The sequence below is a fragment of the Erpetoichthys calabaricus genome, chromosome 17 (genome assembly GCF_900747795.2).
Source record: "Erpetoichthys calabaricus chromosome 17, fErpCal1.3, whole genome shotgun sequence".
Classification (NCBI taxonomy): Eukaryota; Metazoa; Chordata; class Cladistia; order Polypteriformes; family Polypteridae; genus Erpetoichthys; species Erpetoichthys calabaricus.
The window spans coordinates 27,044,112-27,061,164 of NC_041410.2; the positions used below are offsets into that span (position 1 = coordinate 27,044,112).

The 17,053-nt window shown below is 38.1% G+C and overlaps 1 protein-coding gene across 1 annotated transcript in view; it reads left to right on the top strand.

Annotated features, from left to right (window-relative positions):
* Nucleotides 1-3,051: 3,051 nt before the first annotated feature.
* Nucleotides 3,052-17,053, top strand: part of LOC114667379 (FXYD domain-containing ion transport regulator 3-like) — a 49,303-nt gene continuing 35,301 nt past the window's right edge. Inside the window, exon 1 of the mRNA XM_028822656.2 lies at nucleotides 3,052-3,309. The gene's annotated coding sequence lies outside the window, so the exon portion shown is untranslated. The remainder of the gene's footprint in view (nucleotides 3,310-17,053) is intronic.

Genomic DNA, 17,053 nt, shown 5'->3' on the forward strand with positions numbered 1-17,053 from the left:
ATATATTGATGTGTTGCTGTGCAGAAAAAGACAAAATGGATGGTTATTCAAAAGAGAGCCTGGTATGCTGTGAAATTAAAAATTCAACAGATAGAAACAAAGCACACTATTTTCTTGTAAAGTATACCTGACGTTTACAGCTTATATCTAGCAGTCCTAAAACACTAACTGAGATATGAACAATACTGTGGAAGTCAACGAGACCACTGCAGGAGATTAGATGCTCTAAACAATGCTAAACTCAATCAAAGGAATCCATAAATGGTCTTTTATTTTATTTTGTGCAAATATGCAAAGCCAAACTGTTCAGTTCCATATCATTTTTTTGTCACAAGGTAGCATAGAGCTTGTGAAAATGTTTAATTAATATTCTCTAACTATCAGGAGAAAGTTAATTTCTAACAAATATAATGTTGACCCATCAATTTGTTTCATTTGTTGTAATGCACTAATGAACAGCAAAGGAAAGTGAAGTCGACCTGATATAAAGTTTTGGAGGTTTTTCTTCTACTTCAGGGCCTGTACATGATTTATTGGCATACGTGATTTTCATATTTTGTGAGTATATGCGTCTGCCTGCTGGGGATAGTGAAGTATGGGAGACCCTGGAGCCTATGGTGGTCTTAATCTGGCCTTGATTGTAGGGCATCAAAATATATTTAGGAAAAAAAGGTTAAACTTTATTTTCAGGCTGAAAAAGGAAAGAAGGTTAAACACATACTATTTTGGCTATACAGCCTGCATCAGCAACTGAAAAGAAAACAACATGTAACATAAATAGGTGGTGAAGGTGGAAAGAAAGCCAGGGAAGATGAAAGGAAAAAAGGTAAGATTAAGTGAAAGAAGCAGCCATTAGACAAGATGAAGGGAGAAATTAAAAAAGTTAGTCATTAAGACTTGGAGAGATATGTAATCCCAGGCTGAGAATGAGTTTAGCGTCTTCTGTCTTTCTTTGAAAAGTATGTCTGAAACCCTGTAAAACAACAGAAATGGAGAGATCAGTGTGGCTATAATCAAATGATGTGAAGTGATCTACAATAGGCTTGGCAAGGTCTTTAATCTTAATGTGCTCCCTGAAACAGCCTGTAGCTGTCTCCATGTCTCACCTATGTAGATAGCTGGGGACGTTCTACACGAAATGCAGCAAATAAGATTTTTAGGCTGGCAAAAGGCCTGTTGTTTAATATTAAATTTACCAAAGGGACCAGATACAAGGGTATCGATGGTGACAAATTTGCAGGTAACACAGCAGCTCCTGTTACAGCTCAAAGTGCCCAGTGAGGATGTGACTCTCCTCTATGAAGTGAGCTGCAGACGAGAATTTGGTGTAGGTAAGGCAGTCGATGGAAAGAGATCAAGGATGGACGAGGACTAGGGAAAATGGGTTCCTCTGAAATGATCAATTTGCAAAATTGGGAAATTGTGTTTGATGACCTGTGGGAGACACAGAGTGTTAGGGTGGAATGGGAGGACCACCGGGATGCAGGTTTCATTATTAGAGTTCCTCTTAGAGCGGATGTTACAAGGTCTATTCCTGGCTTGATTGAGGGCCCTGTCCACAATATGAGAAGGGTATCCTTATCCGGAGAGCTTCATTATAGAAGTTAACTTCATCAGAAGAGCTGTGAAAGTGGTGGAGAGTTATTATTATGCCAGGAATGGCAGGAGCTGTAGAAAAGGTAACTGTGTGAGCCAGTTGCCTTGTAATAGACAAGAGGCTTTAAATCTTGGAAAGATGATGGAAAGACTGATATCTCAAAATAGATGTGTTGTGGTGGAAATGCTGACTGTAAACTGGACAGATACTAGAAACTAGTAAAATTTTCAATGAATTATTGTAGCTAGCTACTGGAGCAAGAACAGTACCGACACAATTGTCGATATATCTTTTGTACAGGTCCGGTACAAAATGTAAAAATCAAAATATAAGAAGCAAATAAATATCCATCCATTGTCCAACCCGCAGAATCCGAATACAGGGTCACGGGGGTCTGCTGGAGCCAATCTCAGCCAACACAGGGCACAAGGCAGGGAACCAATCCTAGGCAGGGTGCCAACCCACCACAGGACACACACAAACACACCAAGCACACACTAGGCCAATTTAGAATCACCAATCCACCTAACCTGCATGTCTTTGGACTGTGGGAGGAAACCGGAGCGCCCGGAGGAAACCCACGCAGACACGGGGAGAACATGCAAACTCCACGCAGGGAGGACCCGGGAAGCGAACCCGGGTCTCCTAACTGCGAGGCAGCAGCGCTACCACTGCGCCACCGTGCCGCCCGCAAATAAATATGCTGTAGTAATATGCTAAGTCAACACCTAAGTTTCATTAGCTGACTTCAAACTTTACAACATATTATGAGCTGCATCTTACATGTTTTCAGGTATTCTTGAAAAGTTAACCAAGCAAGATGCCTTCAGTTTTTGTGCACATTGTTTGAATGCTGCAGAGATTAAAGCCATACCCCACATAATAGCATCAAAACAACTATATGGATGTGTTAATTTCTCAAAATAGTATTCTAAAACCTTGTTCCAGATAGCAGTTTCTCAGAAAGGTTTGTTGTAATGTAATGTATGCAACTAACTAAAAGCACCACAGTTTAATCTTCCTAAATAAAAGTAATTCTTGTATTTTGTTTTACATTTAAATATAATTAACTCTGCAATAGGTATAACTTTATACCACTATACTAGTCTGCAGTTCTGGAGAGCAGTTTCTCAAATAGGTGGATTGTAAAGTAATGTATCCAACTAACTAAAAGCATAGGTTGATTTCCCCAAATATAAGTAATTCTTGTATTTTATTCTGTCATTAAATTCAATTAACAATGTATAAGTAGAACTTCATACTACTATACTATTTCGTACATGTTATGTGTTTCTTTTTTTGATCCAAGACATGGCGTGCGGAAAGTGAGAATAGCTTAGAGGCATCCTGCGCAGCTTTAAAGATGACAGATCTTTCAAGGGTGAAAGGTTTACACTTTAGGCGGATTCTCGGTTGTTCCTGCCTACATTTGTCCTCACTCCTCCAAAAGGCATCGCGTGAGTCATTTCCTAATTCCCTGTCCCGCGGATGCGAGTCGTCGCTGAGCTCCCGTGGCGCTGCGCTCGAGTATACAGTCGCGCCGCACTTCACTCCGTCCCTCCTCCTCTCTCGCAGACAGAACAATTGGCTCCTATCACATTTTGCTGTCGATTGAGCAAACCAACCTGTTACTCGTTTGCACAAAGGGTGTTGGCATTTGACTGAACAAACAGGCTATCCCGCGGACAAAGAAGGTCGTTTCCTGGTTGCACGTAAGCGCTCTTTTATTTTTTTAACTGACTTTGTAGTAGTAAAAGTTGTTTCTGGTATATTTTAGTTTTCTTTTTCCTATAAATGCTGATATTAGCATTGTATGTTTGTATGGTACACACAGATTACTCCTGGAGGTTACGTTTGGAGCGTTACTACTACCCATGGAGATAACGTGCGATGTACCGTAGACACCCATCTTATTTTTTTTTGGCCGTTCCAGGCCTGCTTATGAGACCTCGTGTGTGATTTGCGAGAAACACCCCATGTCGTTTTTAATTCAAACGTTTACATTATCTGACATTGAAAGTCCCTCCAAATGTCACTTACTACATCTGTTGTGCCCTTCTAAAGTGGGACTAGTTAGCTTTCTGACTGGGCGTCTACCCCGATTTTGACTTGAGCTAACTGTGCTTTTCATTGGCGCCGTGCGAATCTACAGCCACATCCCCACTGGGGAATTGGGACCGTCTGCGAGTGGCTTCACTGGGGATTAGTCTCCTGTGTGTTTACATCCTTTCAGGATAGTTTGCCAGGCGAGTATGAAATATCAAGATCACCCGGCGTGTCTTCTAAAACCGAACTTTTAGTGATAATATAGAGGAGATGAGCGTGCTTGTTACCGGCTGGCAACCCCACCTCTCTGCTTTAAGGTTCTTCGTCTGTCTGAGGAGGTAGTGCCTTTACGCAACCTTAAGAGAGTTGGATGGCTGTTTAATAATAACTAATTTCATTCCTTCTCTCTTAAATTCCTTAAAAGTCGGAACAACCTTGATATAGCCAAATTGTGCAATTACTTTTGAATGGCTCTTTAATTGTTAGAACCAATTTTCTTGTAATCTAAAAAATACCGATTCTTTATTAATAGTTCCTGATTGTGATTATTAGATCATTTCGTTGATCTCTTGTGTTATAAATAATGGTTTCATAAAGAGGCGTCTAAATGACGAAAATGGTAACATTTTTAACTTCTTGAAGACTCTGCGCACTTTATGTAAAGCGCCGTACTTAGCCTGCCTCAAGTTCGCCTGCTAATGTACCTTTCAAGCAGCCACAGCAAACAGTTGCTAGGCACGTATTTGCACAGCTTTGCTAACCTGTTCAAGTAAACATCCACGGAAAGGCAGGTAGATGATAAATCCGTATTTGATAATGAAATAAAAAATAAAATTAAGCGTGTCACCCAGTGACTCACGATTATGACTTTATACTATATACTACGTAAAGTGGGTCCGCATCAAATGCAATGTAGGGCATTTAAGAATATTGCTTGCAACAAATTTTAACTTTTAAAAAAAGTACCTTTTTGTGTTTCGAGTACGGATTTAGCTTTAGGTATATGTAACGTTTCATATTCAGTGTGGCAGACTGGCAACGGCTTCCCGAATGTAGCGCTCGCTCTTTCGGTGGGCATCTCAACCCGCGTCCCTCCTCCTGGATCGGGCGAGCACTCGCTGCGCTAGCTTGTGGGTGACGCGCCTTTTAGGTGCGCTGATTTGTTTACATAAGTGCGTACTGCTAAAATGCGGTTCTGAGTCTATTTAGTTTACCGGCTCGCTTTCTTGTCAAAACCTTTATTTTCATTATTTAAACAATAAAAGTATTTTTTTTCTTTGTGGCTGTGCGACAGTAAGTAGTATGGTGATCAAAGAGAGTTTGATGTGAAAAGGTAATCGCTTGGTCCGCGCTGAAGACTATGCTTGAAGAAATAGTCCGCTGAGAATTGTGACTGATTTAACGCAGAGATGGGGATTAACCAGATATCTCATAATAGATAGAGGGTGCTTCAATAGTTCTTTCTTAATACCCCCAAGAGGAAATTCACACGTCGACCTGGCGGGCCATGCTGGCTGAAAATAGTTGATTGCTTAATCATAAATTCATCACCGCCAGTACCATCTTATTAAAATTTATGGCTTGCTAGAATTGTCATTCTTGTAGTTTTTTTTTCCTTTCAAAAGAAATAATTCAAATAATTTGCAGCCTGAAGCAGATTAGTTATTCTCAGTCCTTCACCTTTCTCTCTTTGGTTTCTTTACAATTATTCTATTGAGCAAGATTGTACATAATGAATACACAAACGTGTTAATGGAAACAAATCAAATAACTACTGGTTCCTGTTGTTTGCATCTTCTCGCAAATATGGTGCAATTAAAAGCAGTGGATGCAGCTGTTTATGATTAGAATAAAAAGGGTGGGGAGTCTTAACAAGAGAGACCACTAAAATGAGGCATACATTTGCAGTAAGCGATTCATCAGCAATATATGGCTTCTCATCAAGAACTTGGGTTGGAACAAATCTCTGCAATGACTGTGGCCCACCAGGACCAATTTGTCTGTGCTTCAGCTATAACATACAGTGCAAAGTCAATAAAAGCAAATTGCAAGAGATAAACCTTTACAAGTAATATACTAGTTAGTCCATTAATATTTATCATATTAATGGAGATGCTAGCCAGAGAAGCACGTGCTTTTTGTCACACGTGTTTTGGTTTAGGTTTAGTTTTAGCCCAAGTATCCTGATGTTGGTTTTAGTCATGTAGTACTGTATATATATTTTGTCAGAGTTTTATACATCCATTCATTCATTAATTCATTAATTTTCCAAACCTGGAATATTCTGAGTGGGATTACAGTGAAACTGGAGCAAGCATTGGGCACAAGGAGGAAACAATTCATGGACAGGATGCCAGTACTTCGCAAGATGAATGCACAGACACACACACTGAGGCAATAATTTAGTGTTGCCAGGTCACCTAAATGGAAACACCCAGAGGAAACCCACAAGGATAAGAAGAGAACCTTCAAACACCATGCAGAATGGACACAAGACGTGAACCCTAGCCTCCTTATTGCAATACAGTGCCACTGCACAACCTTTGTCGGAAAGTACTACACATTTCTTTTAGTCACAGACAAAGAAGAAAACTTTTTTTCTTGTTACTTAACCTGATTAGTTTAATTTTTTTTACAGATCACACAATATTGGGAACTCCAATTTTGTGTCAATTTGTATAAATGTGCAAATTCAAATCATGTACTGTTTTTTTGTCTTTTTGGGGCTTCCATGTTCTTCCTGTGTTTATGCCAGGTCTTTCCAGGTATTTGTATGTGTAGCCCAGAGCCTCTACACTGGAGCTCCAAATAAGTTTAGAGGACTCCAGTGGGTGCCAGAAGGCTGGCTGCAGAGCTCCACCCGGTTACATGATAGTTAAGATTAGGACTGTGGGAGGATTATCAGACTCAATAATGACGACTGTCCATTAAGTCAACTCCATGTACTTGGAGCTCCAGAGTGGAGGCTCTGAACTGCAGATATACCAGACTTGTTTTTTTCTCTAGATACTTTTTAAATTCTACACCCCAAAGATGAATGTTAAATTAACTGAGAATTCTGAATTGTGTGTGTGGTTTCTCTGTTGGAATGACATCTTGTCCAGAGCAGGATTCAGCCTCCCTTCACCTTGTATTGGATTTGGAGGGTTTTGTGGATGGCTTTTTGCTTATATGACCAAAGATGTGATGTTAATTTGATGGCTTTAAATTGGCTTGATAAGACTGTCTTTGTATGAACGGATGCTTAACAGTGGACTGGGATTCTGCTTGGTCATCCATTGAAGTGAGGGTGGACAATGGTTTCTTGTGGCCTGGTAAGGAGTAAGTGACAGTCGTTATCTGTGCAACTCTCTGGTTTGTTTCAGATTCCCAAAACCCTTTGTGTGTCAGAGGGCTTATGTTTTGAATATATTTTTCTACTGTTATATATATTTTGTGATTGGCCAGTGTGAGGCAGGCTCTGACCAAAAAGTTCAGTCACATAGTGTTTGCCTGGTGTAAGGTAAATTTTAGTAATCTTTAAAACTGCCTTGTTGTACTTAGATGGGAGTAGAGAGGCATCTGTGCTAATCAAATGCCAACAAGATCAAGAAACCTTCAGGCTTCAGTTCCTTTAGCCAATTTAATTTCACAAAATGCAAAATACAGTATCGCCATAGCTCCTAGACTGATGGCAGGAAAATCACCCCCATCATTAACACAACTGGGGGAGTTTTCATCCCCCCAACCCCCCAACCCAAGTTTTCTACAAGCAGTAACAGTAAATCTGCAGTAAGCTGCAAAGGCAGTCATTCTTGGTAGACATTATTTTCGTATGCACACAACCAATTGTCTTTTGTCTATGGCTTTATGTTGTACATTGTTCTTTTATTTATCCAAATTTTTATTTTTTTTTGGTTTTCTTCAATATATTGCAGCTCCTCCTCAGCATATTCTAGCTCATACAGATAAGGTTCAGCAATTAAACTATTTTATTATCCTAACTTGACATACAAGTGGCAATAAAATATATATATGATCTGATACAGAATGAGAACTTCTCTATTCTTAGTAGAAGAAAAATATCATTGGAATAAAGTATAGTCTGAGCACTTGCATCTCTGTAAAGTATGATTGCCGCTGTATGATTCACAAAAGGGTGAACAAGAAACAGAGTTTCTGGTATGAAAGGTTACCACATATGAAGTGAATGGGACAAGCAGACTTCTTTTAAAAACAGCAGAGTTTCACAAAAGCAAATTATTTTGCAAGAAGATATGACAGACACCTCTTCATTTGCACATATACTGGAGAATCTCAAGATGTGAGCATTTCACATACTGTATGAGTCAAAAGCATGTATGGTCGAGTCAGTCTGAAAGTTTTGAAACACTGATTTGTAAGTTTTCTTTGCAGTTGAACACACAGAACAGCTCATTTCATTATTGTCGCAGAGTCTTGTGTTGAAAATGCCATCATTTTTCTTTTCCACAAACTGTACGTGGCATTGCCCAAAGTCTGGATGAATTTTCCACGTACATTCCAAAGGTGTACAGGTTAGGTTAACTGACATCTCTCGAATGGGTACTGTAAGAGTATTCATGGGTGTGTGCTTGAGCATTCTCTAATTTCCTGCTTCATGTCTGATGCTCCTTAGTTAGACACTGGCTCCATGAAACCTTGGACTGGTTAAACTGGTGGGAAAATGGATGGATGGAGGACAGCTTCATAGAAAACAATGTTTCGTATTGATGCCAGCCCAAAACACACTACAAAGCTGTCAGGACAAAATACCCCATCGTTTACAAAATCAGCCTTATAAATGACACAATTTTCTATAAGCCCATTTTTCCTTCTTTAGCCAGAATGTTCCAGCAAGTTATTTGTTGTGTAAAAGACTAGCTGTTCCACCTGGCGTCGTCCATAAGAATGATAAAATGTGTGTTATGTGTAAAATAAATAAAAGAATCGGATCTGACACTTAAAAGATTAGTGAAATAGTAGATTTGCAACAAAGAATAATTCATAGAACAATAATAATAATTCTCTTAATAGTTCCGTAATACTGTAATAATATTGAAATGTTAAGAGTGCATAGAATGCACCACAGTCATAATGTATAACTCAAACACTGAGAGACACATGAGGGTCGAGCGGCACACACTTTTTTTCTCCTCCCTGAGCAGCAGTCCTGGCGAATGCCCATGAAGTGTGTGTACAACTCTCTACCTCATCCCAACTATTCCCACCATTTAAAAAGGCTTCTGTTACTGCGACTCAAGCACAGATCTCATCACAAAAAGATCATTTGCTCACTTATTTGCCCTAAAGAAAAAATGAATTATGACCAACAAAAAAGGTCCTAAATGAGCATTCAGAAAAGAGGGAGTGGATTTTTGATATGATTGTCTGTTAAAGAGTTAAGCTTCAAATGTAAAAATCTGTTCAATTTTGAACATGCTTAAATATTTAAAAACTACTAACGGCGCACTGCACAATTGTTTTCATCCTCTTTCTCTGTCTCTGTTTGGCATTTGTTTGCTCAGAGATTGATGCGCTTGCTGCTTCCTGAGCAGCTCTTCTTTTCTCAACCCTAGCGGCCCGCTGCTTCTCTTCTTTTGTCGGCATCTTTTCACGATAAAACTAAGTCAGTGTTTGTGTTGCAATTACGTTTTCTTTAATTTTTCACTTAAGTTTCCTCAAGATTGATTTCAGATATAAAGAGGTAGGGGAAGTGACTGCGAAGGTGGTAGGGATGAGAATGGCGCCTGTATGTATGCGCCGCCCTGCTGGCCACTACAGAGAGTTGATTCTACAATAAAATAAAATAAGAGGAATAACCTTGGAGGTCAATCATCACCCTGATAGTGGATAGTAAACTTCAATTAGTATATGTGTACCAAATTTCAGGTCAATAGGTCAAACGGTTTGCAAGCTACAGGTGATTTTAAAATCCTGGACAGAGAAACAGACAGCCAAGGTAGCTTATTATATATAAAGATCATCAATAATTATTGTGATTAGGACAAAAAACTGAAATGGACTTTGCTTTGTTATGTAATCATTTCTAAATATTTTGAAGTAAATTATCACACCAATATCATGTGATGCCCTGGAGATATTGAGGTGAAAAGATGCAGTGACAATGGTGGCTTTTAGTGAGGTTGCCACCGTTTTTTATTTTTTTCCTAGATATTTATTAGCCTGTATTCTAAGCTACAGTATATCTGAAATAATTGAAAAGTTTTGTAGAAATAGGTGCAGTGGTTTTCACTTTTTGTTCGGACATGCAGACAGAAATTCGTTTATTTATATAAATATATATATGAATATATATAGAATCAGAATGAATATATTATAATAGAGAGAGAGAATCTTGAGTAAGGTCCTCATTTTTTGCTGTCAGGTTGGAGTTTTAATTAGTGTTTTAAATACAAATATTAATATCCCGGCTGCATTGGAAGGTCGAGTCAAAAGCTTCTTCATGCAATATGTACTAAGAAATGAAGTCTTTTGCTATGCAATGTCAGTTTTCCACGGTTATGATATTCCAGGCCTTTCAGGTCAATAAGCAATTCTGCAGCTGTTTTTTAGACATGATCTGTCTTTCCCATTTGCTGGGAGGCAGTGTGGTTTTGTGTCCCAGAAAATGGACCTTGAAGCACAAGGTTACAGGTTCCATTCGTGCCCTTGTCTCTTTGTGTAACCTTGAGTAAGCAGTTTAATCCATGTATACTTTATACAAAAAAAGGTATGTAAATAATGACGCTGTATCCTTTGTAAGTTACCATGCATAAACACATTGTTTGAATTTATATTTACATTTTACTTGAGAACTTGTCACAGCACACTGTGCCTCCACTTAATGAAGAGCACTATACAAAATACACGGAATTGAATGAAAAATAATAATGCTGGGCCTACTAGCAAGTCTTGCAAGGATTCAAAGTCAGAACCTATTCAAATTCTTTTACTTGTTTGGGCAACTTTGAAACATGGTGTTCATGCACTATGTGTGTTGCTGCAGCATTAGAAATTTCCTGAGGCCACCATGATCTGCTCAAGTCCAGCTCTCCCCTTTTAATGGTAAATCCAAAGTACAAGCCACAACCGGCAGGTGCGTGTGATATGGAAATACGAACATATAATCGTATCTGGCCACACTGACCTCCCATGTTGGTTTTCATGCAGAACAGACCACCGCTTCTGGGTGCCATTGTCATTTTTTCATATACAATAAATATTTGTGCACCATCACTGCTAGAATTAAATGTAAATGGAAGTTCTCCAAAATATCCAAAATCTGATCCATCCACGCCTCAATTTTCAAACTTGCTTTTCTAGTTTAAGTAAAATGTATTGTGATGTGTTTAATGATGTCGCAATATCAGTGAAAACTTCTGATACTTGATACCACGACAAAAACAAATCTGATTTGATTACTTTTTATTAAAGTACTTCCATTTATTGAACAATGTTGTGCCTTTTCTGTAGTGCAATATAAAATATACACAGTAAATACTAGGGATGCACCGATATGGGAATTTTGGGCCGATGCCGATATCCGATAATGTCTATGTACTTATCTGCCGATGCCGATACTGATGCCGATATACATATTTATAAGATACAGAGAAAAATTAGACTTGATCTGTCTGGACAAGAATTACAGACAAAGTGAACATTTATTTGTATAACAATTTTGCACACCACATTCAATCATTAAAAACAAATGATATCTGCCACATTTAGCTGGCTACCTGTTGGTTATATGGGTAACAGTTCTACAGGTTTTTGCTTTAAATAACTTTTCTCTTTCTTTTTGATGGAACAAATACAACAAATTCAACAATAATCGAAAAAATGAAAACTGAAAAAAAATGGTAAAATGTACAATTACAATGAAATAAGCAATACAACTTAAGAATAACAACTTTTGCAGATTATTTACAATCATTAAAATGGCTTCTGCTCAATTACATTTGACTGGCAATCTGATCCTTTGTTTTACAGTCTGCAGTATTAAATAGTTTACCACGTAACATTTTTTCTTTCTTTTTTGATGGAATAAATCTAACCAATCTATAATTTTAAAAATCAGAAAAGCGTACAACAGTAAAGAAATAAGTAACTTTTTTTTTCTGGAGGCTTATCATTCTTTTCTATTTTTTAAGCATGATGGGGAGGTTTTTCTTAACGAACAAGAGCATCTCTGCCTTGCCACAGGAAATTCTGTTTCTCTTTTCGTTGATCACATTAGAAGCCAAACTGAATAATCTCTCGCTATCCACGCTAGTACATGGGGCTGACAGGAACTTGCGTGCTACTTTGGCAATGGTAGGAAACCGACTCCAGTTGTTGTTCCAATATTTCAGTGGATTTTCATTCCTCGGGATTGGTGCTTCAGAAAGAAATCCCTGCACCTGCCAAGTAGCATGCATACATATACAATATTATATTCTGTGTCATCTTTCATATCTAAAAGATAGATCTGCATTTTGGCTTTTACCAGGGCTGTCAGATTAAGATTAGAATCCTTACAATAAAAAAAAGTATATGGCATTTGAATTGAATGCATGTCTGTATTGTATTTGCTGTTTTTTGAAACATTTTATTATTAATATTTTTGCTTTTCACTGTAGATCAGGGGTGTCCACACTTTTTCGGCTTGCGAGCTACTTTTAAAATGACCAGATCGAAATGATCTACCTACATTAAAAATTATATATATATATATATATATATATATATATATATACTGAGTATACATTATACATAAAATATATGTTGTCGTACCTTGCATAACTGAATAACCCTTATGGCACAATAACAATTCAATACATTTATGGTCACTACAGTACTTGGATTTAATAATCTTCACATGGGAAAAGGCTGACTCGCATAAATAAGTAGAGCCGAATAATGCAGTCAAGGAGGCAGCACATTTCCTCATTTTTGGGAACTTTTTCTCTGTGAGTAAGTTCCAAAACTGTCCATGAGCCTCAGACTTCAGCTGAATGTGAAAAATGACGGCTGTCCGATTAACGGCGATTTTAGTTCCCTCTCCTTTCTCTTTCTCGGATCGCTTTTCGGAAGGAAGTCAGTTTCGTAGTTTTTATGAACAGTCCGAAAGTGCCTTTCCACATTTTCCTTGTTTGGAATAGCAATGATAGATTGACATATCAGACAAACGCACTTCGATTGTGACATTGTGAGTAAAAAATCCTCTTCCAATTCCACATCCAGCCCATACCCTGCCCAAACAAATTTTTTTTTTAAAAAATCCCTTCTTTAGTCGATATAAATTGGAAGGCTAACTAGATCAACAGCCGGAGTTTTGCAGTAGCTCGCGCGTTTGATCGTGAGTGCGGGATGACTAGTGTGTTAGAAGAAAAGAGATCTCAGACTGGCCGCCCTGTATGTCAATCAAGTGGCAGATGCCATAGGGAGGATATATGATAGACTAACGTTTAAAAAAAATTTTTTTTTGAATGCAACACGATCGACGCATTGGGCATGATCATGATCTGCTTACAAGTTGCTCATTATTGCTTAAGAGACTCAGTTGAAAACAGTGTCTTCCATGAATGTGATTGGCTGTCCCACAAAAAGCAACGCAAAGAGAAGTAAGACACAAACCGCACTGGCACTTTCTAAAGACAACGTTCAAAAGAAAAACAAACAAAATTGTCAATGATTGCTCAAACAAAGTAAATGCAGTCATTTTTTTTCTTTTTTTCCTAGAGGCCAGAGGACCTTATATCCCTTTGTCTATTTTTTACAGTAAATAAACTGAAGCATTGTGACCCTTTAAGTGTTTTACAAATGAAACAAGTGTATTAAATGTTACACAAAATACTTAAAAGACCTCAATAAAGTATTATAATCAATTATTAGTAGACAGCATTTTTCAAAGTAACAAAAAAATGTAAAACGAGTTTGTTTATTTATGAAACTATTTAGTTAACACACACCGAACAACAATATGAAGCAAAGAAGCATAGGCTATAGTTGGCTCAGTCGCTTGATGAAAACTAGCAATCTTTAAAATGGTTGTGTTTAACACAGAAGATGCCGACCGTTTAACTAATGACTAATAACAATATGGGTTAACAATTTAGAAATACGCATAGACTGATCCTAAAAACTTACGTGCAAAAACAGATCTGTAAAATCCCACAAAAGTGTCCAGCACGTCTTAAGTAACATGAAGCCAAAGTTAGTGCGAGGTAAAACCAACAACCGCTCTTTTTACATTCGATTGCCGTTTTTCTTTCTTGCCTTCCAAGATTTTGTATACATTCGAATTATGTTAGAATAGTGATATTATATCCGACAGCCCATGTTATTTACTTAAAACAATGTTGTAAAGATCTCCACAGAGCCTTTTTTTTTAACTCACCTCTGTTGTCATCTGGCTGTTTTCCCGAGGCATCAATGTGTTCTCTTCAAGAATTTCGTTGTACATTTCGAAGAGCGTGCAAGCCACTTCGTCATTTCTCTTGGCCCTTTTCTTTTGTGGACCATCTATCTGTGATTCAGTCGTCTGCATTTCGTTCGATGCAAGTTCCACCTGAGCTTGCAACATTTTGAATGCCAGTGATTTTACATCTGCATCGAAATAGCGGTCTTTGTATCTCGGGTCTACAATAGTGGCAACACAGTACAGGGATTCTTTGTAAATCTCAATGAAACGATTGTTTACAGCCTCCAAGAGAGCGCTTTTACTGGTTTTGACTCCGAAGTCAGTATGAGCACTTTTAGTAAACAGTCGTTTTAAGGCATTAATTGAGGGAATAACGTTAGAAGCCAAGGCTTCAGACTGGCAAATTTCTTTTGTCAGTTGTTCAAATGGAGCAAGGAGTGTGATTATGTTCTCGATCAAACCCCACTGATTAGGCGTTAGAGTTGCAGGTAACTCAAAATCGGAGGCATAAGCCCCAAGGACTCTTTTCAGCTCCAGCAAGCTTTGCAGCATATAGAATGTGCTGCTCCATCTAGTCGAAACATCTTGCTGAAGCATTTTCGGCTGCATACCAAGTTCAGTTTGTATAGTTTTGAGACGCGAGTTGGCTAATTGTGAATGCTTAAAGTGACCGACTATTGTTCTGCCGATCGCTATTGTATCAGAGACACTGCGCTGGGATAGTACGCCATCGTTCACGGCAAGCTGTAAAGTATGAGCCATACATGGCAGACTTGGGATCCCGCATTCCTCCATAGCCTTTACAATGTTGCGTGCATTGTCTCGTAATACTACATGAACATTCTCTTTGGGTATTTTCCATGTTTCAAACATTTTTAAAAGCTACAGAGAGTGCAGCACCCGTGTGTGATCCGGAGCATTCTTGGGCGTGCAAGATTGCTTTCTGCAATTCAAACTTGCGGTCGATCCACTGAGCAGTTAAACTAAGCATACTAATAGCACTCATATCAGATGTCCATATATCAGTGGTAAAGCTTATGGCTGTGACATCTTCAGCAAGGAGTGTGTGCACATGACTTTCCACAATTTTATGCAACTCTGGAAGCGCTATGTCCGAAAAATAACGGCGACTGGGTATCTGGTAACGGGGCTCGAGATACTCAAGCAGCCTTCGAAATCCTGTATCTTCGACAACAGAAAATGGCTGATCGTCCAGAGCAATAAATTCCATCACCTTTGCAGTAATTGTTTTAGCTTTAGGGTTGTCTTTATCAAATTTCTTTGATTTTTCAAGTAACTGATCAACACGTTGATTAACGGCAGTTTTTGATTTTGTGCGCGGTGGCGCAGGATTCTCCTCTTGCTCTGAGGAATTCTGTATATTTGTCGGGATGGCGTGTCTTCAAGTGTGTAATTAAGTTGGTGGTATTGAAATTTCGCACTTTGGTCCCTCCACGCAAAACATTAGTCAAACAAGTGTTGCAAATGGCATATTTTATGTCACTCTCACTCACTTTGAAAAACTTCAACACCGCAGACATTTTCGCACAGTAGCCCAGCGTCTCCTAAACGTCCGGCACATCCGGAACACAGTGAATGCGTCATCAATATCGATTCGAATTATCGGTCCAATTTAGTCATCGGTCCGATGCCGATAAAATTATTTTAACCCATTATCTGCCGATACAAATATAAATCCGATATTATCGTGCATCCCTAGTAAATACTAACGGTAACAGCAGCTTTAAAGTACTGGTATATCCCCAAGTAGCTACCCAACAGTCCCTTAAGTAAACTAGCATTGACATTCATAACTAATAAAATGGAATGTAAGGCTTGAATTTTAATGTGTGGAATAGGTAAGGATCCCCTCCAGTATAATAACAAATAGGGTTTATAATCTTGGAGGGGGCTTCAGGATAGGGTTTACAGTGTAAAGAATGACATGTCATGAACTGCCAGATTTATCTTCACATGTGTACATTCTAAATTTATTCTCTGACCATTTCTGTCCAGTAACTGAAAACTTCTGCTTAAAATCATACTAAATATTAAAATTGAAGCAATATTATATATGTACTTTTGCGGTAGTTAATTCCAGATACTGTATTTCCATTCAAACCAAGTCTTTAAAGCTGTTTTTGTAATAATATGTTTTTAAGATTTGGAACCAATATGTCAGGTCTGTAATATTTGCTGTTGTAAGATTTACATTTTAAATTATTAGCTGGTTGAAAAAAAAAAGACAAAATTGTAATATTTAACAGATAAGACAAATTATTTCAATGTCAGAAACTCGTGGTGTTTTAACTTTCCAAATCTGTCTCTCCTTTTTCTACATTTGCCGCAACTTTAACGCTTTCTGTGTGAAATCAGATGTGTCAGTTTTACATGAATCCTTTACTCCTGTTAACAGCCTTTGTTTTGCTGTTTTCAAGGTTTATGACGTGAGTGATCTGACTTTATTTCTTATTCCTGTGTACAAAATCCAGAACATGAAAAATCCTTGGGATGTCGTTACCTGCTCTCAATAAATTTACATTCTTCAACATATCATTCAAATATGATGTGTGCTTTTGCTTGCAGATTATGTTAATGAACAGTAGTTTACCTTCGAAAGTCAAACAAATTACATAAATTTAGTGTTTGCAGGTTTGTATTTATCAATGAAGTATTCTGTTTTGCTTACTCAACTGTGTGTTTCAGCGATTAAGCGTCTGTTAACACACAGTACATGTCATATTAATAAGGAGATGAGCCTTGTCCTTCGAAGCATTGAAACACTAAATACATTTTAATTTGGTATCAGTGCATGGAGTAGTCCATGTCATCACTGGTGTTGACAAACCAGATCACCACTTCCTTAATGAACATTTTAGTATAACATCAACTGCAATTAAAGTTGGGCAAATCAGTTTACCAGACAGTAAAAACTGCCACTGATCCTAATGGTGCCCATAGGCAATGTAGGGATCATACTTTTAGTGTGGCAGATAACATTGTAC